Raw genomic sequence first — 25,324 nt, forward strand, 5'->3', positions numbered from 1 at the left:
TCAAATTTCAGACAACCCTCGTCACATCAAGCTTCGCTTATCACTCGGAGAGACGCGCTCCTCGGTTCCCTGACGAGACCCCAGATGGATTTCATCTTTCGACCTTGTCACTAGTTCACACATGACCTGCACCGGCTTGAGCTTCTGTCAACACAGGCCTCGTCTCGCCCAATCACAGATGTTTTCTTTGACAGAGAGACGGGCCGCCGTGGCCGAGATGCACCCGCCAAAAATTGGACCATGGATCACAGATGCCGTGGTCGGTCCTGGATGAAACCTTTCTCCCGTCATGGAAAGTGACAGATCCCTTTGTGCGAAGGGGATAGGACGGCCCAAACTCCTTGCTGTGCCAACAACTTTGACTCTATCTTCGGGACACAGGGGGTCCGTGTGTGCTACGAGCTGTCGGGTTGACGGCGCCCTGGGCACTCTGCAGGACCCGGGATCCACACGCCTTGCACCGAGTTGTCACTCTGTCAGAAAAATGGACCACCGAGTCCTCCTGAATGATGGCTTCTGCAATATTACCATGTTTTTCATCAGACACGGTTCAACTCCCACAATTTGCGGAATGCGCTCAACGGGATGCGTGGGTTGTGGACAAGGTCAGAGGTCCTGATGTAAGCCACTGCGGCTTCTCTTGGTCTGTGAGCACCGACTGAACATTGTCCTTCCGCATATGAGTGAATGTGACATCCTTAAAAAAATTGAATATAGTCTGATCACCTTAAGTTAACCACACCCGCAGAGCGAATTCAGCTCTAAAAGTCGTAAATGGGTGGATGGGGAACAAGAAAGATGTTGGAGAAGAAGCAGCAAGGGGGGGAGAAGTGCATTTTAAAAACCCATATATGAAAATGTTCCCACCTCTCGGTGGTGCAGTATGCACCGTCAGATTCTTCACCCGGGGACTGTGGAACACTTAACTCCGTGCTGTCGTGATTTCTCCAATTATGGGTGACAGTTTCCAATCTGCGTGGGAGGTGGATCACCCCTGGAAGTGCCAGGCAGAATACGAAGCGCACCACAACATTAATAATTCACCGGAGGTACATTCATATTCAGTCTAAGCGCTGCAGTTTGGGGCCCATTAGTGATGAAGGCGAGGAAACGCTCCCTTATACCTTTCAGCTTGATGTTCAGTCGCAGGTATAAAGCCCACATGTTTGATTTTTACACGCTGAAATGCTTTTATTCCGTTGCCTCGCACTGGAGCGACCATGGGAACAAACTTCATGAATGTTCATAAGGTTGCACACGAGCGAGGTACATTGAGGTACCGCTAATAAGGTAGTTATAGTCTTAAATTTGGCGTTAGCTGCCAAAGGAACACAATGTAGTACACATTGTTTTTAGTCTTTCTTTTGCGCAATTATGAAAGCGGATAAGTGTGCAGAAAAACGTAAAGAAGTTTAAAATAAAGAAGTTCGAAAGAGTCACTGAAGCAAATGGTCTATTGTTGGTAATAACTGCTGGCGTCCCTGCCAGACGGCAGCAGCAGTGCTCAGCAAGCACATGGTGTTCCCAGCCAACTGCCTGGGCTCAGCAAGCCGCAGCACACACTGCTTTTCCTTGAAACAACTACACACCTCTTCTCCAGAGGAGCAAAATAAATTGAGATGAAACAATGCAGAGCCGGCGTGAAAAATGGATTGCATGTGGGAGCCGGGAGAGGGAAAAGCCGGAATGGAGGTCACAGCAAAGCAGCGAGCTTGGGTCTGGACGAGTTTTTAAACAGCCCCAAATTGTAAGATGAAATTGTAGCAACAACACTTTGTGAAGCTGACTTTCGGGACGGAGGGTAAACTGTGCACCTGGGAGTTACGCCGGGGTTGATTTACTAGGGTTGGCAGGTTTGTGAATGCACCTCGTTCGTTGTAGCATGTAAAAAAATTGTAGCATGTAATGTATCCATATTTTGGGCTTCATGTGTTGTGTGAACAGCTTGTTAGTTAGCAGGTGTATTAGGTGCGTGAGACGCAAAGTCTCATGCTACACAAGGCGTAGGGCTCTATGTTTTGTAAAAAATAAAATAAAAAAGCATATGTCCAGAACATTAATATCCTCCTCTGTGATCTGGTGTTAAACCATATTTGTGTGGATTAAGTGCAAAGATAATCGGTCAAAATGTGTCTTTATTCCAGTGACTCACAACACATGAGTGATGTAGCTTTCTTTATCTAGTAAAACACCTCTGACTTGTACCTTTCATACCGAACTCCTATTTGTCATGCTGAGTTTTTGTCAGCACGTGGCAAATCGGGCCAAAAAATGTGGAGTGTGAATTAGGCTTTGTTACTGGAAGTTCGATGGCATTTAAATGAAGGTGTAAATTTCTAATAGAGAAAGAATATTTGAAAAATTGAAAAGAAGTGTTTCTTGCTGGTCCTGCCCATCCTTATATTTAATTACAGGGCTAATGCAACAAACGATGTGATATATTCCTTTCCACTTCGCACATAAGGTGAATTGAATAGGAGTTCCTCAAAGGTTCCAGTGCAACGTCAATCCCAGGGCAAATAAACCACACAGCTCCCTCGCAACCGCCTCTCATGACACTCTTTTTTCCGAGACCAAACAACCGCTGTGATGTCCCCATTCATCAAACCCAGAGAAAGACAACATTTGAGCACCCCCGAGTCGCAGAGAAGTGAATTCTGAAACCCTTTTTCTTTTTTTCCTTTTTTGTTGTTGCTGTGAACAAACAGAATAAGTCATCCAATCTGCTCTAGTTTCATCTCAATGGAATCGTGGTAGTTTATATGACAAATGCAACGCCAAGGTGGGAATATGAACACAGCTGGACCGGGAAAGAGAAATCTCTGACACCAGTTGCTCAACTGCAGTTTTTTTTTTTTTGTTGTTTTTTTTTGCAGCAGCATGCAGAGTTCCTCTTCGATCCTACAGGGCATTGTGTGAAGAAAAAAAATGTTGATAGTCTAATTTATTATTATTATTAAATATGCATAAGCAAAACTGAACAAAAGCAGTGCAGCTCCAGGTATTATAGTCAGTCCACCACTGCGATCCACACTGAAATATCTCAGAAATTATGAAATCGATTGCCGTTAATCGTTGCACAGACTTTCATGGTCCCCAGAGGATGAAGCCGACTGACTGAACCTGGCTTTTCATCTCGCGTCATTGGTTTATAGAAATGTGAGGAAATAGCTGCAAAAGTCAAAACACATCATCTCATCCTGTATTTGCTTTCAGTGTAAAGCTAATTAGCGAAAATCCCCGTGTGCCTGCGCTAACCTAAGATGGTAAATGAGGTAAACATTAATATCAGCCTGTTGGCATTGACATTGTGAGTGTCTTGGCATCCTAGCGTGGTTTGAGACCCTTTTTATTTGTGATTGCGTTTTTAATTTGGTAGTGTTTTACTGACCAGTACACTTCTGCTTTAATTGATTGCTTATGCCTTTATTTGACCCACTGTAATTAAAACAGCTCATTGTGCCGTTAATTACAAAAACCTCAAAGATAATAGAGTGATTAACAAGTTCTCAGTTTAGAGATTAGGGGCGGTGTCTAGATTTAACGTTTACAAATGCCCTCTGTGTGCAGTGCTTCATCTCCTACACTGATTTCCATATTACACGTGCACAGACTTGTGTTATAAGTGTTGTATTACTTGTGTTCTCGTCAACAGAGCCTCGCAGCCATGATCACAAAGGCTGACGTATTTAGAAAAAGAATCCAGATATTTCGGATTATCATCTCGACTGAAGAGTAACAAAAATAAATAGTACAATTTCTCCAACACAGCAACTTCCCAAAGCGACAGTGTAGCATTTAGTTTTCCTACTGTTTGAGGATGAATACAGGACGGGGGGGGGGTGGCACACTGAGATGTTTCAGTGCATGTAGGCTTGTAAAAGGAATCATTACCGAGTTAAAAGGAAAGTGATGACATTCTTCTGTCAGCAGGTGAGTGCGCGCTCCATGAAAGTCGCATGACCTTTTCACACAAAGCCTGCTCTCCACTTAGGAAGGAGTAAAAAGGTTGGAGAAATTGCGCGAGGGAGAAAAAAAACCTATTTCATTTAAGATTATGAACTCCGTATCAATGGTGGCTGCGTAGCGACACCTGATTCTTAATAACATGATTTCTTCAAAGGTATTCAGCAAAATCGCTGCACATTTACATTTCAAAAGGAGGAAAAAATTGCTTTCATTTCACTTACTCAGTATTTCCCCCTCTACTCTAAAGGTGACTTTTATTTCCCAAACCGTGTTTTTAAGAGTTTATCTTTAAGTGGGTTTGACATCGAGTGATGTCACATCCAGCATATGTTTTTGACACGATCTGGAAAATGTCCTTGGGAATCATTGCAAAGTTGTTGTTTTTACATAAATGAGTGTTGCTTCAAACATTTTTTCGCCGAGAGACTCAAAGAGACACATGACTACACATTTACCTTTGCCAGGGCAACACAGTTTTCCATATTTTCAATGATGGGCCAGAATTTGCTTGAACAGATCTTGTAAAGTCTATTCACCGTTCGCAGTACGCCGCCAGGCCATGTGTACACCTCAGCCTTACCTCAGTGTATATGCTTTAACATCTGTACCGATCACATATAGGCTTCCCCGTGCTCCTGCCGAGTGCCACACTTGAATTCACAGCACTTTCCGGCAAGCGGCATCACGGTTTTTGCACACACCTCCTGCAAGAAAAAAAGAAAAGGAATACATTTAAGAGAGTAATTAATCATCTTAATCACATGGATGCAATCCTCCACTTTGGTATTTCGCCTCAAACGCAGTGCGCTGTTCATCAAAGCCAGCCATGTAGGTAATAACTTCCTCAGTGCTTTCACACCCGTCCTAAATTTGCATTTAGATCGTAAGATGATCCCAAGCAGGCTCTTCATAATGTCCATTCATCCCCTTCCTAAAGCTGCAGCCATGCGCCGTGGCATGCTATGCGGATGCATGGCGCCAGACAACACGTCAGTATATAAATGTCGATTGAATCGTACTGTCTGTTGCTTTGCTTCGTCTTGTGCAGAAAGACGGGTCCCGTTGTGCCTGAAGGCGCAAACCAAAACAGGGTTAATCTGGGAAATTTAAAAAGAGGAAGGGCAGGAGTAAAATGGTAAGAGTTGGCAAGTGGCTTTGTGCAGAGGAGTGAGGGAGCCTGATAAAAAAGAAACGCTGCTATGAAATAAATAATGACATGTTCGCCATAAAGGGGAAGCAAGCGGCTGCTTAGAGCGAGCAGTCGACAGGGAAATCACCGCTTTTAATTTCATCTCCGCCGGTTAAACACATGCGCCTGACTTCCTCCTTTCTCCTCGCGCGCGCACACAGACGCACACTGGGGATCCGGCGCTGGTTCAGGTCGTTGCAGAAGGTCACAGTCGTGGGCCCGTTTCCAGCGTCGGGATTGCTCTGGGACGTTCACTGAGAAAAGTTGGCCGTGTTGCTGTTTGTGTACTGGCATGTGATGGTTTTCTGAAGTTCTTAACGAGGATTGTACGACTCCTTTCTCCGCAGGGTTAATCTGCGAGGGCCCCTGCAGGCGTCTCTCCGTGAAGTTTGAGTCGGGGAAGACTGTCCACACGACAACCACGCCAACTACACCACTACAAGTGTCAGAAGGGTAAGCTGTATGCTCGTATCGTATGCTCTGTCTTTTCCAGGCATTGGTCCTATTCTGGTCGAGAGGTCGGGCACAGTTCCCTTTCCTGACTCACTCTGACATTTTGAAAATGTCCGGAGCATTTACGGACATTTGCGTTCTCACATATGTCCAGCCTCTCCGGGAAAAGTTCAGGAAAACATCCAGACATCGGTGCATGTCTGAAAGCAGCTGTAGATATGCAAATGTCTGTACTAACAGTTATTGTAGGTTAAAGAAAAATTAAATTAAATTAAAAATATCAAAGTATCATATTTACAACAAAACAAATTGAACGCTTTTTTATTTTCCTTTGATCAAGTAAGCATATCCTTTGACTTTGCCAGGTTGGATCAACCTCATCATTCGACAGATGCCTACACTTCCTGTGTATTAACTCTGCAGCGGATCTGAACTACACTAAATTATACTTTGCATTTTGGATTTAGCTATAAGGTAATAAATGGTTTAATCCCTGACTCAACGTATTATCATAAGCGTCTGGACGTTGAGGAGACATTGCGGTGAATCGGGCCTATTCAAAAGAAAACAACATATTGCACAACGTATTTGAATGAGCATGTTCCAAGCTGGCCTTGCCTCAGTTTTCATTTGGGGTATATAACTCAATAATTTATCGCGGACGGCGTCTAGGTTTTTCCACTTCAAAATATTTGCTGGGTGATAAGTCTTTGACACTTCACTTCCTATTCTGTACCAACTATTACAAGTCTTTTGTTGCTTCTGCCATCCACACCCTCTGCCATTATTCCAACTCTGGCCCTGTTTTTAATGATTCTACTTCCATTTTAAACACGAGGGGGGCGAAAATAATATTACATTCGACCTCATCCACATGCCGAATAGGTCACAATTATTTATGACCTAGGTCATACGTATGACCCATTCGCATGGCTCGCAGGGTGAACAGGTCACATTTAAGCCATAGATAATAAATTGTGTGACCATTTTTACTACAGTTCGGCATTTGCATTTGATGGCTCTGCGATAAGATGTGAAAACCAATCTAGCTCCTGTAGAGTCTGAGTCACCGCGGTCCTCCGTGTGATTTAGCCACTTCATTTGCATAGGTTAATTTCAAACAGCACCTCAAATTAGGCTTGAAAGGATAATTACTTAATCTTCCCGCTCCTCTCCCCTTCGCCCCCTCCCCCCCTTTCTACCTCTCTTGCCGTATCTTTTTTTTCCCCTTCCCCACCCAGGTTATGAAAATGGATCTTCCGACATCCACTTTCTTCGGCATCTGCCTCCGCTTATCGGCCGATCCAGCCCCCGACTCTGTCTCTCTCTCTCTCTTCGCTCTCCCTCGTGATGTCGGTTGGACGCTCCTTTAATTCACTCCCACTCGTGTACTCCAGAGCAAATTACCTACACAGACCAGATCGTTTCCACAACATACCTGGAGCCATCAGCGGCGGTTTGACAGCGCGAGGGCAACTTCATTTTCCATGCAGTCGCGAGCGCGGCGAACACGAGCGCACTGCGAGGCCAGCAGGCACGTCAACTCGGTTGCGGTCAGTGACAGTAATTATCTGTCTCTGAGCGACGGCCGTGTAGCGTTCAGATACAATTTTTTTTTCCTTTTGCGGGGAATCTACATATGCGCCGTGAAAAGTGAAGCAGTGCTCTGAGCTCAGAAAGTACAGTAATGTGGATGGAGAGAAATGATTGTTCCGTTCACTGTACCTAGGGTTAGGGTTATATCCGCCCTAAATGCTGTGATCTGAATGTACCGCATCGATACACAAGTGCCCGAGAGTCTCGAGGCTGAGCCAAGTTCACCGCGTTGGCAAGGAACACTTTTAAACGGTAACAGTCTTGATTGTAGAGCAGAAGATGCGAGGGCTAAAGGAGCTTTTCATTCAGAGCCGTGCACTAGGACTCTTTTCTTCTTCTTTTAAAACCAAGGTCATGAGATGTTATATTTTGTTTTACATGCGGCAATTTTTTCTCTTTGATTTAAATCCTTTTTCTAGAAGGTAGAGCCTCCTTTCGACTCTGTTTGACTCGTCTTTCCTCGTCATCCCCACCACGGGGCCTTCCTCATCCTGTGCTGGTCGGAATGATCTTCATCATTCAGGTGAAAGACCCCAGATCCAGTCCAGTCCTAAGTGTGTCACTGAATTTCCAGCAGTATAATAGTGGTATTTCCAGAAAAGGGTGGATGTTTTTTTCCCGCTGCTTCCATCGGTAAACTCGGTGCAAAGAAGAGGATTTGCCCTCTAGTGCTCCGTCCCCGAGGAAGAGCCGAAAACCGGAAAAGCTCAGATCGCAGTGTGTGCAGAGGTTTTAGTATTTACATTCCATTGTCATTTCAGTTCCTGGCAGAGAAGAATCTCAGCTGGGTGAGCGGGGGACAGCTTAGCTCAAGGGTTTCAGACTTCCTGCCGGGGATCCAGCCTACGACACTATGTCACGCGACCTTTCCACGTTTTAAGATTGATAGATAGATCGATACTTTATTCATCCCAAGCTGGGAAATTCTGGTGCAGCAGCAGCACGTTTCACACAGCGCACATGAAACATATTTAGAATTAGAATTTAGTTTAGCATTCATTCGTATCACCTCGGCCGAGGAGGTTGTGTGATTGGCTCGGTTGTTAGCGGGATGTAGGGACGGATTTGCATGAAAACTTTTTCATCTTCAACGTTGCGAGATGAGGGCGAACCTGCTCGGCTTTGGCGGAGGTCTGCGTTGTCTGAGTGTATTTGGCATAGAAATTATGGTTTGTTTTTGTTGATTTTTTGTTCCGAGTGAGGCTACAACAATCTATAATGTACATCTGAAGTCACGATGGCGTCATGTCCCGACCTACCTCAGTTCCACTAGCTTTTGAAACTCAATGCAGTCTATCAGGCAGCTTTTCAGAATCTTTCTCTCTTTTTTAAAGATTTTAGTGTTATCACGGATGGCGGTGGAATCTTAAATGTAAGTTTTTCTTATTTCTGGATCAGAAATTCTGGTTTCATTTCAGCTCTCTGTGAGAATCGCATTATTTTTTTTTTATATTTAGCATTTTGCAATCTCTGTCGATCTCTCCAACTTGTCAATACATTTCAGATTCACCACGGACTCTCTGAACTTAGAGGATAATTCCGGGAAAGTTATTTTGTTTTTGAGTGGATTTTTTTGGTGACTGCTTCCTGTCGCATCCAATGAAGCACGGCGTTCAGGCAGAGCACCGGGTTCGCATTTGTATCAGCCGACTGGCATCAGTCGTTTCACGTGTACAGTACAGTCAGATGATTACTCACGGTCACATGGCTACTGTACTAAAGCACCATCACATCTGTGCACGCGTACCACTTTAATCTGACATATTTCACACAGATATTCTGCTGCACTACTGCAAACGCCGTTTCTAAGTATTTGCGGATTTAACTAAGATTGAATGTTTGAGCATGTTCAGGGGTAGAGGTAAGTTCTGTAAGGTTTACCTCCCTGAGCGGAGCTTTTCGCTCTAAAGCCGTTTTTCTAAGGGGGGTGGGGGCTCCCAGTGTCGTAAACAAGCAGTGCAGTATGAGTCACGTCAGTGTGCACAGAGTTGAAGCAGTCATTTTTATTCATCAAAAACACAGGATTTCTTCCAGCCGGTGCTCAAACAGTCACATGATTGCGGCGCACAACCTGGCCAGTGACCTACCGGATAGTATGTGTGCTCGACAATTTAGCTTTAGCTCGTTAGCTGACTTTTTATTTTTCCTTTTTCTTTTAGTCTACAACACTGTTTGGTGACAAAGGAGAAAAGACATAACATTTTTTTTCAGCATTTAGTCGGCCTCAGTTTCGTCAAAATTCCATACAGTTTTTTTTTGAATGTAAAATCAATACACAGTCAGAGACGCACAGGAAAAGCGAGACAGGAATAGTTCCTCCCACTCACCAGTAGGTAACTACTGTCTCTTTTAACCCAGGGACATAAGTCAGCAGTTTATCGGGCAAACATCATGATGAGCCACCTGCAGCTTTTCCAGCTAATACTATCATTACCGGGTTCCTACGCACTTTATCACTCGCCACCCCCACAAGACACCATCTGCCACAGCACACACACACACACACACACACACACACGCACACACGCACATACAGTCACCCAGAGACGAGCAGTCCCAGCGTCGCTTTGGTCCAAAGTTGAAGTTTATTCACAGTGTCTCAAAGAGGAAAACTTTAAAAGGGAGGGAGAATAAAAAAATCGGGCTTGATTTTTATCATTATTAGAACAGAAACATTTGATCTCTTTCCCTCTGCTTTAGTCTTCGCTGGTTTATTCGCCTCTGTATGTCCTCCAACAAGACAATCTCTTGCATCGCGTCCGTGCCCGCAGGCCCGGTGGACTGCCAGGCTCCCGGGATGTGTCATGTGCTAAAGTGCCACTTGCTGCCTCTCTGGCTGCATTGTGGGCCACGTCCACCTCACAATCAGAGCTTTCGCTTGTCCAGACCCTGAGCACAGGTGTGCCACGACAAAAAACAAACCCCTCTTCATTAGGAAACAAGATGGAACTGAACTCCTGAAAATGGCCAAGGCCGCACAGTCATCATGGGTTCGTGTGCCCACAGAATCACAACAGTCGTATCAATTATGGGCATAGTGATGGTGTTGTCGGTGGTGGAGAGGAGCTGGAATGCCATGTGACCTGGCCTTCTGAGGTTACTGTGGTGGTATAATGTGCAAAGTTTTGCTATTCATTTATTTTTTTTCATACTTTTAAATTGTTTTGGGTCCATTACTGTGGACTCCTGAGTTTGATCAATTTGTCTTTTCACCTGTTAAACATGCTAGTACGTTCTCCGTCGAGACGAGCCTTTTGGCTTCATATCAGATGAAATCCCCAACGCATGCAAACAAACCTGAAAATACAGGTAATATGATATATTTTGAGCACACGTGGGGTTCTTTTAAAGCGCCAGTGTGTAATTTTTGTAATATTCTGGCGGCATCTGGTGCTAAAGTTGCAAACCGCAGCCAACGGAGCAACCGACTTTATGGTTTTGCGGCAGCGCTGAAAATTCAACGCGAATGCGGCGTATTCCGGAACCGGTTTTATGCAACAACACGACGAAGCAAACATGGCGACTCACACGGAGGTCGGGTCCACCTCATGTAACTATATTTAACTCATACAAAGTTGACAAAAAAACATTGGTTCTTTGTTGCAGGTGATTATACATATATGGACTCATAGTTATGGACAATATATTCAATGACTGTGAATAAGTTCTTCTAATTATTACACACTGTAGCTTCAAGTAAAGGTGGGGTTTTGTACAATTAGTGATGAAATGTCAGATCATCATCTCCCTCTGTGATTGTCAGAATACATTCGAGGGCTTTGTATCTGCCCATTTCTTTGGAGTGATTGCACTAGTCCTATATAATTGGTGGTTTTATGAGTTACTTAAATCACTTGGCAGCTTCTGAACGTCATGTTTGTGTTTGTTTGTTTTCCACTACACTGTTCCCCTCTCTGAGCGGGGGTGAAGGTGAACTGCTGTTAAAATCAAGCTGGAATTCAGGGAGGCTCCTTGAGAGCAGTGGGGGGAAAAAATACCTTCAAAGAAACGGTGAAACTTGCAGGAACAGAAAGGGTAATTGCATCTAATCAATACGTAGCGAAATGCAAATATCACCATGGCATGTCATGGCTCAGCGCGTGTGCCCGGGAACCGAGGAGAAAAATAACAGGAGCGACAGAGAGGAGACATCAAAATGTGGCATTGGAAAAACAAGTGGTCTGACCACCGGGGTAATTAGTCAAACAGACATTTCTCCTCATCAAAGAGGGCCAGCGGCCATGACTCCGCTCCCGCATTATCAGCCTCCCCTTTGTCCTCAGAGGTAAACAAGCAGCGGAGTAAGGCCAGACAACATCAAAACTAAACTCCAGAAATCCCTGCCTCTAACGGATTGAGAGCCAGAGGGCGGCTTTTCTCTATCAGGTATGCGAATAGAGAAATTTAGAAGCAAACAACTCATTAAAGCGGATAGAATGGCTGCCATGGTGACAGTGCCTCCTGTTTGCAGCCAGCTCGTTTTGGATAAATCTCGTATCCTATTCAAAGACATTTTTCCACACCCAATCTCAGGAGAGCAGATGAATGCTAAATCCATGTCACTGTAAATTGCGTTCAATTGCAAGTCAAAGGACAGGTTCAGTATCGGTTGCCCCGTGGAATAATCACGGCAACAGAAGGAGTGTTTATGATAAGACACTTCAACACATCGCATCCTTTCAAGGCTTATACTTGACCCTCTTCTGCCCAGTTTATCCTCGACCAATTTCGTCCTCCACACTTGAAAAACACAAACCCACTGAACGGAAACTTCAGAGCGCCGTGCACACTCTCGAAGGTCAAGAAAGTGGCGGCGGAAAGTGCAAACGTTAGGTGAGATGATCTCATTTACTGTTGGAAATCACACGGCTGGGGAGGGGGTCTCTGAAATGTCTTAGCTTTGAATGAGGGACCCTGACGGATCGACTCGTGAATCTCTCTCCTTGTAGATATTCTTCCCTTTTTGCACCACGTTCATTGGCGGTACTTTTAAGTTCTGATATCGTTTGATATTTGGAAGTTGATCAAAAGCATTGAACCTGCAGGGAAATTCTTTCACATTAAACGGTAAAGAATTAAGGAATCATCGTGTTTTTGTTAGCTTTAGAATGATCTCTTTATGTCTATGTTGGCAGCGGGACCTCTTCCTTCTTTCAGCACCACTGTCTATGTGGTTGAGGATACAATGAAAGCGATGACGATGACGCGAGGATGAAATAAATAACCGATCGAGAAAGACTAAAGACATAGGCCCTAACCCAAGATGATGTTTTGTTTTGTCCACACACCAAAGATGTTTAGTTTACCGTCATAGAGGAGCAAAGAAACCAGAAAATATTCACATTTAAGAAGGCGAAATCAGAGAATTTTGACTTATTTTTCATAAAAACTACTTGAGAAAATGAATCGATTATCAAAATAGTTGCCGATTAATTTAGTAATCCATTAATAAATCCATTAATCGATTAACTGTTGCAGGCCTAAACCCTGCACGGTAACTTAGAATGCAACAATTTATTTGTAGTGGCCTATCAGATGATTTAACAGCAGCGTACTAATATTGTAGTGCAACACATGCCTTTAAATATGCCTCACTCCCTCATCATCATAATTAGTGCTTCTGGGGCCGCCGGCTGCCAGCTTGTTGGCATGTTGGTCATTTTATCACATTTCGCCGCGTCCCCATGCTGAGCACTTCAGCGAGGCCCTGCGTGTTTTGCCAGTGCCGGCGGAGTCCACAGGGGCATCTGTAAGCCTGTCAGGGTGTACTCACAGGATTAGCCCCAATAAGGCACAAGATGGTGCCGAGACTGGATGTGCGAGCATGTGTATATTTACTCCGGCTCCGTGCCACTCTGGCAATGCGTGCACTGCCAAGCACCTAGAAACCACCGGCGTGTTTGCTTTTCTCAGTCTGCATATTTTTAGCTCTGCTTTTTTTTCTGCTTTTTTTTTTTAGTTCCCAGTCAATGACAAACCTGGGCTTTGTGACGCGCTAATCCTTTTATTAGGCTGCAGATGGATTTTGCTGTACTTTTTGAGGAACACCTGTGCGTCTGGGTGAGCACCACTGGCCGCTTTGTTGCCAGTAGAAAAAACAGCTACAGCGGGAAAATCTCCCGCAGTCATTCCCTGCACCGTATGGAATAAGGAATAGTTGGACATTCTGGGAATTACACTTGTTTTCTTCCTTAAGAAGAGTAGATTGTGAAGTGTGTCGGGTTCACGTTACATAAACAAAATGAATCAGATTAGAGAATTAAAGCTGGAGTGCAAGATTTTGACATATAAATGAACATTTGTTACATTCAAGCCCTTGCCAAACAAGTTCATACTAAACCAATCAGCGGCAGGTAAATCTCTGTATTTTCGCAGTTTACTGTTCCTCAAACCATTTATTCATAAGCAGTCGTAGTTTAAAAGCAGATTGATCTTAACTGTTTGCACATATCATAACAATTTAGCTTGGGAAAAAAAGGGCGTGGAATATATGGTATGCCCGTGTGATTGACAAGGTTTTGTTAAAAGATACAAAATTGTCCAGAAAAAAAATCTATTATAAGGATTTTTGGCCAAGTAACATTGGCAAAATCAATGGCATTGCCCTATATCTTCCTTAAGCCCAAATACTGTAGGCCTAAGACAAGTTTTGCAACTTGTCAAGGCCGTGTGGCCACCAGGGGACCGAGACCCCATCTCCATAAATTACCTGGATGGCGAGGCGTGTAAGCATGCTTGTTAAAATTGTAAATAAATTCAATTGGGGGTGGGGGGGACAGAGGGTTGAGGGGTTATGGAGAAGGGGGGTGGGGGCGTATGACTAGCAGGTGAGAGAACATAAAGAAAAGGAGCTGTTTGTAGGACGGGGGCGCCAGTGGTGGTTGGTTACACCGATACGCCCACGTGGATCTGTCCTGGGGATTGGGATCAGATACTTCATTTGAGCAAAGCCACGCTACATCAAAGACATTCAAATGAAGTAGTCTTCTATTGCAAATTAAGCTCCAGGGGTGTGTGTGTGTGTGTGTGTGTGTGAGGGAGAGTGTGTACAACTGTGAGTTTCAGTTTGTGCCGGAGAGGGGTGAGAAAGTAATAAAAGGAGGGAAAAAAGAGAAGAATCAAGGGATGAAGAGGTTGAAAGAAAGGTGTGTAGGCCTAAGCTCTTTATCCGTATCTAAAAGAGGCATCTATAAGACGTGTACGCGCTCCGTCTGTGCACCGTAATCTATATGATATTGAGCAACAGTAAGCAGTGCCTGCCTGTGAGGATATATAGCACTGTCATGGTGAATTTTCAGGAAAAGAACAAACAGGTTTCACAGTAAAGAAACGCTTTGATGAGAAGTTCTGAAACCCCCCCCCCACCTTCAGTCAACCAAACGTTTCCTCGCACTGATGGCCACATCACATTGACCACGCGTTCCTCGCGTGTCACGTTTCAACACGGGAACCCCGCACCAGGGAAAGCACCCGCGTGGCTTTAAAAACCCTCCTCGCCCGACATAATCCGATCTTTCATTCGTACCGTCTGTGCGTTTATCGTCGAGGAGGCGGGATCGTCGGGGAAGGGCTTTCACGTGGCAGAGCAATTCCCACGTACCCTGGCCGTTCCCTGTCTCCCACCGCCTACCCTCCATCGCAGATCGATATGCTTTTAATTGATCACCCTCAGACTCTGACGAGAAGCCGCTTCCCGAGGACGGGGCGATGAACCCGCGTGGAGCTGCGGCTATTTATAAACCGTCACCAGGAAGCGAATCTTGACGTAAGAGGAAAACGATGCACTTCACACCATGACGGTGCTGATGCCGGTCAGCAGTGGTGGGTTATGGGATTCCTGTTTTTTTTTTTATTAGGATGTTATAACTGTATCACCTCAGGCCAATAGCCTATTTCATTATTAAGCACATTATTCAATGGCCCCTCGGTATATTATCATATCTGAGGGAGACTTTAAGCAGAGGCTAATCTGCTAAGGTGCTTTAGGATTTTTTTTCCAGTATGATACAAAGCTCTACTTTATTTTTTTATCTCCGTGTTTAAGGCAAAAACAGCCCTTAAAAGTCCAATAATGAGTGTTTAAGTGACAGAGAGTGAAGCTTAAATTCTAAAAAAAATTACCATAAATGTTTACTTCCTGCCAAAGATAAAAAAAAAAGAAGGTACGTTTATTCAACTGGGTGTGTTTTTCACTGGCACGCCAACTCGGCTAATGCGCTCTAATCTAACGACAAAACAGCGTCTCCTCGTCACTTGTGACAAACGGCGTCCGACCGGCCCAAAAAAACTTTGGCGCGTGCCGATGTGTAATACCGTCCTGTCACAGCTTTGCACCTTCAAAGCGCCACCGCTATCTTGTTTCGCCAGAGACAATCGCTGGATTTCAAAGCAGCTGCTGGGACATTTCCAGTACACACACACACACACACACACACACACACTGGTGGTAAATCCGTATATTTCCCGCTGGAAGTTGGAGAGGAATTATAGGTGCTTGAAGAATGCACCCCCTTCGGTTTGGACCTGTAGATAAACCAGCAAAGGAACTAATCTTTTAGTAATTTACACAAAACCTTTTTTCCCCCTGCCGGCAAGCATCTCCCGGCACGATTGGCACAAAAAAAGAATTTATTTTTATATTCACCAAGCTGTGAATTAATATTTAAGTACCCCTAGTACCAGCATTGTGTCATTTCAGGAGCTGATAAGTGTACGGATGTGTCGGAGAGATTTCTCCTCCACTTGCTGGTGGCACCGTGGAGGTAATCTTCCTCTGCCGCCAGTTTAGACATGAGAATTTATCCTCCCCTTTATGAGTTTTCTAATGAAAAGTCTCCTTTTGAGAAAAAAAAAAAAAGCACCATTAGGATAAGGAAGTGTTTTCACAATCCACTGACCTGCGGAGCATTTTACTGCCTCACTGACGCCTCCCTGCAGCCGGCAGGTCGTCTCGTACCTCCGTAATCCGTCCAAATGAGCAACATTGTTTTATCAGCGGCTTTTTGTTAGTCATGCATTTAATGGCAAAACGTGGGCCTCATTCAAAATAGCGATTAGATGGGGGAAGGTCATGAACGGGTTAGACGAGCTGTGTTTACTGAGACGGCAGCTTTAGATCACAAATCTGTCTTGCGTTGTTCGCTCTCTCTCCCCCTGTGTCACTGTCTGCCATGGTGGATACACTTCTCATTGATTGGTGGCGAGTCCCCGTGACTGACGACTCGAAGGTCTGTAATACACATCGGCTTGTGTGGAGGGAAACAGAGAGGGGGACGGCCCCACCACCACCACCACCACCACCACACACGCCTTCCACCGAGATGTGGGGAAAATCCGGTCGTGGAAATTAGCTCCGGGCCTGGTCCGTTTGTGTGCGTGTTGATGATGACCGTGTGTCTGTGCAGGTGCGCTTGCCTTACTGTGGAGTAGAGCTGCAACATTTGATCGATTGCTAAATGAATCGCCAACAATGTTGAAAACAAAGTCAATATTCTCTGATTGCAGCGTCTTAAATGTGAATATTTTCTGGTGTCTCTGCTCCTCTGTGACAGTGAACTCAATCTCTTTGGTGTGTGGACAAAACAAAACAACATCCTGCAGTTTTGGGAAACACGATCAACATTTTTCACCATTTTATGGACCAAATAACTAATCGATTAATCGATTAATCGATAAAATAATCAACAGTTTAATCGATTACGAAAATAATCGTTAGTTGCAGCCCTAATGTGGAGTGTGTGTTTTTTTTTTTAGGTGCGTTCATTTGCATTTACACTCTCAACACAATCAGATTATTTTACAATGACTACGGTCCAATCTCCAATTTTGCCACACTAGAAGCCATTTACTAGCACAATCTGGAAAGTTTTGTTCCAAATCAATGAGCAGGAGATACATTTTTTTCACCTCTCAGCTGCTTTTAGACATGAACTCCGGAAAAATCTGAATTTCGGACACGTTGGCTGACGACAACCCAACCCGAGCGCCGGCTAAGTCAGACACAGATGCTGCGATGAGTCTGCCAAGACTATCAGTAGTATTCCCTACCACAGCAGGTCTGTCGGTTGTCTTACACTTACACAATTCCCTCTTTTCTCTGTTGCAATCCTTCTTTTTTTTCTTTTCCACCACACTTTGTTCCACGTTGCTGTGAACATGTAGACTGACACCTAAAGGCTCCCCTCATTTGCTTGGTTTCTACATCTCCTTTGTCACACGACGCTGTTTTTCATTTTTCCCTCCCATCACCTCCCCGTGCCCTTATATTCCTTCTTGCAGGTCCTTCCTGATATATGGATCCATTATGTTTACTTGAGTCTGACAGGCAAATGTGGGATGTGCCTCTTTCGCACACAAATCATCGCACGCATGTCACAGAGTGACACAGAAGGTTGAGATAAATAGGGATGCGCCGCGCAGATACTGGTATCGGACTGATTCTGATTCAGTCAGCTGAATCTCCTTGCAGGTCATGTGTCGGCCGTCAGCTGCTAGACCTGTACATTTAGCAAGAAGGAAGGTTTCACTTCCTGTTCATTTTGAAGGTTCATTTTTATTTTTTACCAAGTTGTTGGTGCACGATTATTATGCATTTTTTGAATATATTTTTAAATTGTCTTCCACACTCTTTCACTGTGTGTGTGTGTGTGGGTGTGGGTGTGTGGGTGGGTGGGTGGGTGGGTGTCATAGCGACGGCTGCATATATTTGCCGTGTTTCCAATAAAGGTAGAGATGAAAATTGTGTGAGAAATAAGTCATTGTCACATAATGCCACAAAATTGATGGGATTGTGATTTGGGTTTATCTCCATATTACCTTTTGAAGCTGAGGTCAAAGGTCAACAAAAATATGGTCTGGAAAAGAGAGACAAGCTTGTATGGATCACATTATTCCTCATCATATGACATCGTATAATAAGTGACATCATGAAGAAGTCAGGAAATGACGTCATGCAAGTGTCTCTGCATCCTATTGGACGATAATCACGACCGTAGGCCTATGTAGATAGAAAAGATGAGGATCATATGGTAGCAGTGATGTCATCATGACGTCACTAGGAAGTCATAGAAAATGGTGTCATACAGTTTAGTCCATTGTCCATTAACCTTCACAACCAATAACATTTACACATCTACAGCTTGATTTCCTGAGCCTATCACTGTCTCATCATATGGTACAAATGACATCCTGATGACGTCATCATGAAATGGAATTTGTATGGATGCTTTTCATTAAAGATTGGTATCAGATCAGTACAGTAAAGCCCTAGTGTCTGTGTAAGTCAGACATATCCATCCCTAGAGATGAGCAGCGTCATCTTCGACCCATATATGAACATACACACATTTACAGACACGATCATGTTTCCGGGCGGCCACACGTCGGAGCATGTAGATATGTGGGGGGGATATGTGAGTGAAAACGTGCGTCTGTTGTAGTATCCATCATGTAACCGCGGCCCTGAAGAACATGCATTCATCTCTTCACAGATTTGAGGACGGTGGGGAATTATTGGAAATCCACATCTGGCTCAGACACTTGCACTCTCCCACGTGTGCACAGAAACAAGAGGGAGAGCGAGAGACAAAGTGAGGGAGGCCAATAAAAAGACTGGTGCAACAGAGGAGAGGGCAGATGGAGGCATGGCGGGTGAGTGTTGATTACTTCTCCACATGTCAGTTTTGTCTGATTTCTTTTGACAAGGAACCGCTTTAAGTGGATTCCGGGGATGACGGGTCTCGTGAACGAAGGATAAAATGAGAGGAGAAGAGACTTTGACAAAAGATTATGCACATATAAATTGAGAAAACCTTTTCTTACATATATATCCAAAGCACTCGGAGAGAGTGAGAGACAGTAAATCCATTGGTTTGACAAAGTGCATTTAAGATGCTATCAGTAGCATCTTGCACATCGGTTGCGTGCCAATGCTACCACTGCAAAAATAAATAGCTTTTGCACATTGGAACAGTTGATATGAACAGACACCTTTGTATTTATGACTAGTGCATCCTTAAAAACACTTTGATTTAACTTGAGGCCATGCAAGTGTCTCAATGTCTTATTTTTAATTATGACATTAATGTTGCTTTTAGACTCACGAGAAATCACATTAACCCCACAGTTGTTCTTCAGTCTCAGAGGTGTATTGTTTGTCCTGATTCTACCCTAAAGGAAACAGGATGATGCTTAGCTAAACAGCAGGGGTCTTCGCTCGTCAAAGCAAAATCCCATTGTCTATGTTTGCTCGCTAGAATCTGTACATGCCGTCCGTCTATGAGTTTCTTTAAGTTAGAATTAATGAAAAGTAAATACAAATATTTCCTGAATTGCTAAGGGTTATGTTAATGAAGAAAAAACGAATTCAATTTTAGTGCACCACTGTCATTAATACCTAATTTTGTACAAAATCACCCCAATAAAATGTCTGTATACACTATCTACTCTGCACTAAGCTGCAAATTGACAAATTTAGTAACTAGCTGACGCAAAAGAATTGAATATTTTACTTGGTCAAAAACCCTGACTTTCTGAATACGAAAGTTTTTCCCAAATAATGCGTTTATATGTTCATCTTATCAGCTTTAGATGATAAAATGACAAAGTTTTGGTTCACAGCTCGTTGTGCTGCCCCCTATTGGCCCATGACATATATATTATTGCAGCTTTAAATTGCTTCACATAGCAAGTTCAAACTTGTTGTTTTTTTATTCAACAGTTAACATGTTTGAACCTATATACGGCATCACATACATTTTTCTTGAACCCAGTCAACAGCACAACCCCTTGTGCTTCTTTTCTATATCTTGAATGCCTGAAGAGTTATAAATTTGAACTTATCTACGATTGTGTACAGAAATCTGTTACTTCCCGTGTACAGTATTTGTCCAAACATTGTTCAAATATAGCAGTGGAGAGACCAGGTAAAGCAAAATCCAGCTAGACAGCTTCCTTGCGTGTACTGCCTGCTGCATGAGCTGTGTTATGGAGCTTCTCAGGAGGGTTTAACGATCTCGAAAAATCAAGCCTCGCACATGAGTCATAGCAATTTATTTTTTTTTTTTCTGGGGGGGGCGGCAAACAAAAGTGTTTTTCTTTTCATTAGGGAATAAAGTAAAGGAGACGAGGATGTGTAACTAAGGCACAGAGGGGAGAGGGACATGATGTAGATTTTGAGAGGGTGGATGGTGGAGGGGTATGCTACATGATGGAGGTGTGGCAGAGATGAAAGAGAACCTCTTTTTTTCTTCTTCTCTGCCGTGCCGACATGCTATAGTGCACCTGTGTGTGCGTGTGTGTCTGTGTGTGTGTGTGGGGGTGGGTGGGTGTCATAGCGACGGCTGCATATATTTGCCATGTTTCCATTAAAGGTAGAGATGAAAATTAAATGCACCAAACTTTGACTTGACTATGATTTACCAGAAAGCGAAGAATAAAAAGATGGATTAAGTAACATTTACGCTCGTGAATATGGCTACAGGCATCGACAGGCTCCGACTCTTCCAGGTTCAGATGTAGATGATCTATACCTTCCTCATTTGTGCAGTGCCCACAAGAACACATTGTTCTTGTGGGCACTGCACAAATGAACCCATGCTGCATCATTACATGGTATACTGTACTCCCTCAAAAGAAGAAAAGAAGATTTATTTTAAACACACAATCCCGCCGCTGTTTGTGAAAACTGTAGCCAGAGATTTGAGATGCAGCCTTCATGCTGATTGATCCACTCGATTTCCTGTGGGCCTCCGTCCAACACGGTGCAATGGGAACGATTCAACAGCAGGAATCTAATTACTGCAAATGCTGCTTTTTTTACCTCTGCAGCAAAACCCATTGTGGACTTTTTTTTCCTCCTTTTTAATTTAAGTTATTTCTCTCCTATATGTTGTTCAATATATCTCTCTGTTATTAGCTCAGGCTAATTGCAGCCCATTAGCTTCGCAGGGGACTGCCTTCTTATATTTATTTTTTTTGCAGAGAAGTGTTGCCCAGCAACTTACATACATTTCAAAATGAACACAACATGAAATTGGGGGGGGACAACGTTAGAAATAGTGATTAAATATCTCTCAGAGTCACTCCTCTGCTCGCTTAAGGTCGGGGGGGGGGGCGGGGAGTCTTACCCTCAGCATTGATTTGCGTATTGAGCCGAGTGTAACCGTTTCATTAGTGGGAGCAGAAACAAGTAGCGTGTAGCTCCACATTCAGTCTGTCGGCTCCGAGAGTCAGTCTCATCCCGTGCTGTGCTGCAAATAAAAATCTGTGCATTGAAGACGGATCCCTGCATCAAGGTCGATGTAAAGAGCATCTGTGCGTTGTTAAATACAGCCAACTACATCAGCACACCGTTTTCTGCCACTGCATCGCCCAGTCGTCACCCTCCCCACCCTCCTGTCAGCAGATCGGACCTCACAGGCTTCACCCACAGCACTCGCCTGCCCGGTGTCACTTGCCTCGCTCCCTCCCTCCATCCACTTCCCCTCTCCAGTTTGTTTTGTTTGTGTCCCGCTCCTCTCTTCCCCCTCTTTTCTAATAAGAACAATAGGTTACCGAACGCATTTTCCTGCGGCATTACTCACAGGTACCAGCCGCCACATGCCATTAGGCTCAGGCGAGGGGGAGAGGGCGGGCGGCGGCGGCAGAGCAGAGCAGAGCATGTCTGCCATCTAGTGGTGTGGACACAGAACTGAATTCAAAAAGAGAGATGGAGAAAGAGATGGGGGGGAAGATTAGTGTTCGTGAGCCGGGTTATAGATGGCAAATCTGCCTCCAATTTGTTGAGAGCAGAAAAGAATACGCGTTGGTGAAGTTGTTGTTGGGTTTCTTTCTTTTTTTCCAGCTAAGCAGATATGATTGGCCCCGATTCGTTACCGTTGCCATATCAGGTTCCATTCAGAAATGAGGCGGTGCAACACGTGTCTCGCTTAGTACTTATTATTTAGAGGTATTGTTCACAATAGGACACTGATCAAACAATTGTTCATCTGTCAGCTGGATTACGCGAAAAAGCACTGAACCGTTTTGGACCAATCCTGGTCGAGGGATGGAGCGGAGTGTGGGCCTGGGGATAACGTGCACTCTTTATTTCTGAGGAAATAATGTACGGATCGCGATGGGGGGAGAATAGACTTATTTATGGTGTTGAGATCCATTAGTTTGTACAATTTGTAGATCCAGATAATAATCCAAAAGTGGTAGATGGAAATGGTGGCGGACGTACAGTATGCGCGTTAGCAGGGGCCCCTCTAGTTTTTTTTAAATGTGGTTTACAAGTTTTCTCAGATTTATGTCAAGCCACACACTGACACAGATTAGTCGGAAGGGATTGGTTTCCCAAGCTAGTTTTCTTTTTCTGCAACACACCAGAAAATGATGCGCATACAACATATCCTAACAGAGCTGGCGTTAAGTCATCGGTGTTGGAAGAGAAATATGCCGGCTCTGTGTAAGTGGCAGCACATACAGAGTGTGGCAATCCTCGTTGATTGTTGGTAAAGGTCAATAGATGCCATTAATTACTTTGCACCCTGTTGACTTTCCCCTCACTGTTTGTACACGTGACATTTGCATGTGCACAACAATGATTACTGAGAGTCAGAATTTGGGGGCCGCCTCCGGAGAGTGGCAGATTTTAATCATCAGCCGGAGTCCCCTCAGTCGACTGAGAGTCGGTGAGTCCAGCGTTCGTTTATTTGTTGTTGTTTTCTTCTCTTCTGCTGTTATTTGCCGGTCAATGTGCAAGTTAGTTCTGCGTACCCAAGACGTACTTGCAGAGTGAGCGCTCCTCGCGTTCGTGGCATACGTATATTATTGTTTTCAGCATACCGGAACACGATGGTCATTTGTAAATATTATCGAGGAAGACCCCAGTACATGAGTACGAAAGGCAAAAAAAGCAGGAAGTGCGTCTGATGCTGACAACGCGGTACCAGCAACAGGATACAAATGAGGTTGTTCATCGGTTCACCGCTTGCATAGTTTCACGTTTCTCCTGGAATTCTAAAGATGGCAGACAATCGACTTAACATTCCATGCAATTTCTATGATTTTGCACTCATATCAATGTTGAGTATGACTTCAATCATGTGAGGGTTCATTGTCGTTGCAGACGAACGTGAACATCAAGCAACAACTTTTCTATGGCCTATCAAAATTAAGAATACATTGGTTTTAAAAAAATCTATATCAAATCTTTATATCGTCAAAATATGTAACACTTCTTCTGCTTAACCGCCATATTTTGATATCTGCCACTGTCAGAGGAAACAGAAAATACGAATCCACAGTACAATCAATCACTTTGCGATCTCTTATCGTGTTGTGGCCGTACTGTACAACACGGCCGCAACCATAGCTACAGGATCATATAGTCACAGAGCATGTTCGTGATCATTTACAGTAGACCTATATCTTCCATCATAATGTCAGGCCACAACCTCCTCTCCTCCCGGTCACCACTCGTTCTACAGAGCAAACACTCATAAAATGCTAATTCTATCATTGCATAAACCCTCACTTTTAGTTCTGGGAGTGATCGAAATGTTCAGGTTTGCTCTGGTCGCAGGTGCTGAAGTGCAACAGGCCTTCGAGTTCGGGGTCGTGCAAAAAAGATGTTTGCCTAGTTTTAAATCTCTGCATATGAAGTAGTTTACAGTTCTGTCAGTTGAAGACTCTGAAACAAGAAGGTTTTCATGCCTTCCTTCCCCATTGCTGGATTTAATTCACAATTATTGTGCGCGTGTGTGTGCGTGTGTGTGCGTGTGTGTGCGCGTGTCGAAGCACAAATGAAAAGCTGCTCGGGAGAACACGAGCGAGCGAGACAGAAATGGGGTTAACGTCAGAAGATAGAGACATAAGCGGCTGCTCCTCTCTCCACTTCTCCCTCTATCTCCTTCTGAAGCGTTCTCCTCTTCTCCACCTCCCCGCCCACTCCTGCCGTCTCCTCTGATAAATCTCTCACCCACTGCTTTTTTCGCCTCCCCTGTCTCTCCCCATCTCTCCTCCTCTTCCTCTTCTTCCGCCCCCCCTCCTCCCCCTCCTCCTCCTCCTCCTCTCGGCCGCTCCCTTCTTGCCTGTATCTATTGCTTCATCGCCCTCCCTCCTCTTTTTGTTTCATCTCCTCCCTCCCGTCCTTTCTTTCCCTTCCCCTTCTCTTCCCATTTGACATCCTCACTCTGGCGCTCACTTCCTCCCCTCCTCGCTCAGAATCCGCCTGCAGGACTATTCAGTAGATTAAGTTCAGCGGTGGCGGCAGTGTTGCTGATTCAGCCGTATTCTTTAAGTGACCCAAATCTTCACTCTGGAGAAACCTCATACACACACTGATTGCATTTTTCTGCCTCTCTCCCTCCCTCCCTCTCTCTCTGTCTGTCTCTTTCTTTTCACATACCAATGCACAATCTTATTGATATCCAGGAGTGCCCCCCCCCCCCCCGCACAAGTTAGCTATATCTACAGTCGTCGCATCAGTATCGGTCTTATTTCAGGACCATTTTTCTTCACCGTCCACAATCTTCCTTCCTGATCACAGTCGAAGCTGCGCCGGCATGTTCGCCCAAGACAAGGCCGCAGTTTGTTTTTTTTTCTCCTCTGCAGGTTTATTTGTATTGCACATTTTTTCTACGGTAGACTCAATTTGCTTTACAATTAAAAGCAAAATATCGTACATGACAAAAAGAAACAATAAAATGTGTTACATAAAAACGTAGCATAAAAACCGGTATTTCATAATAAAAGCAAAAGATTATTTATTATTATTAAAAAGGTATTACATAAACACCTAAAGCATAGCAACAGGTATTACAAATTTTACTCTTCCCTAACAGCAGTGTAAGTTTTTTATTTTAGCAGATTTCTAATGCGTGTCTCCAGTGTAATTATAATGCATGAGCAGTATTAACCCGGCTACCGTAACGCAGGTAAACCTCCAAAAAAAACAAACAGTTCATGTGGAAAACCCTGATTCCACCAAAAACAGGGAACTATGGTTAGTGTTGAAGTTGACTTGAGTTATTTTTGGAGTTTTCGAATGTTGCCAATTTCCCGTGGAGTCCGTCTGTAAAGCACTTGTACGTCCCCCACCAATTATTGTCGAGTTGAACAAAGCACTTTGGC

The 25,324-nt window shown here is 44.1% G+C and overlaps 1 long non-coding RNA gene across 4 annotated transcripts in view; it reads left to right on the forward strand.

Moving 5' to 3' along the window:
* The window catches only part of LOC124850827, a 221,612-nt gene that overhangs the window by 128,450 nt on the left and 67,838 nt on the right, over nucleotides 1-25,324 (forward strand). For all 4 annotated transcript variants that reach the window (XR_007031772.1, XR_007031771.1, XR_007031774.1 and 1 more), the window contains 2 exons: nucleotides 5,506-5,611; nucleotides 18,697-18,856. This is a non-coding gene — a long non-coding RNA (uncharacterized LOC124850827). The remainder of the gene's footprint in view (nucleotides 1-5,505; nucleotides 5,612-18,696; nucleotides 18,857-25,324) is intronic.

Source organism: Scophthalmus maximus, chromosome 12 (assembly GCF_022379125.1).
Source record: "Scophthalmus maximus strain ysfricsl-2021 chromosome 12, ASM2237912v1, whole genome shotgun sequence".
In the NCBI taxonomy this organism is placed as follows: Eukaryota; Metazoa; Chordata; class Actinopteri; order Pleuronectiformes; family Scophthalmidae; genus Scophthalmus; species Scophthalmus maximus.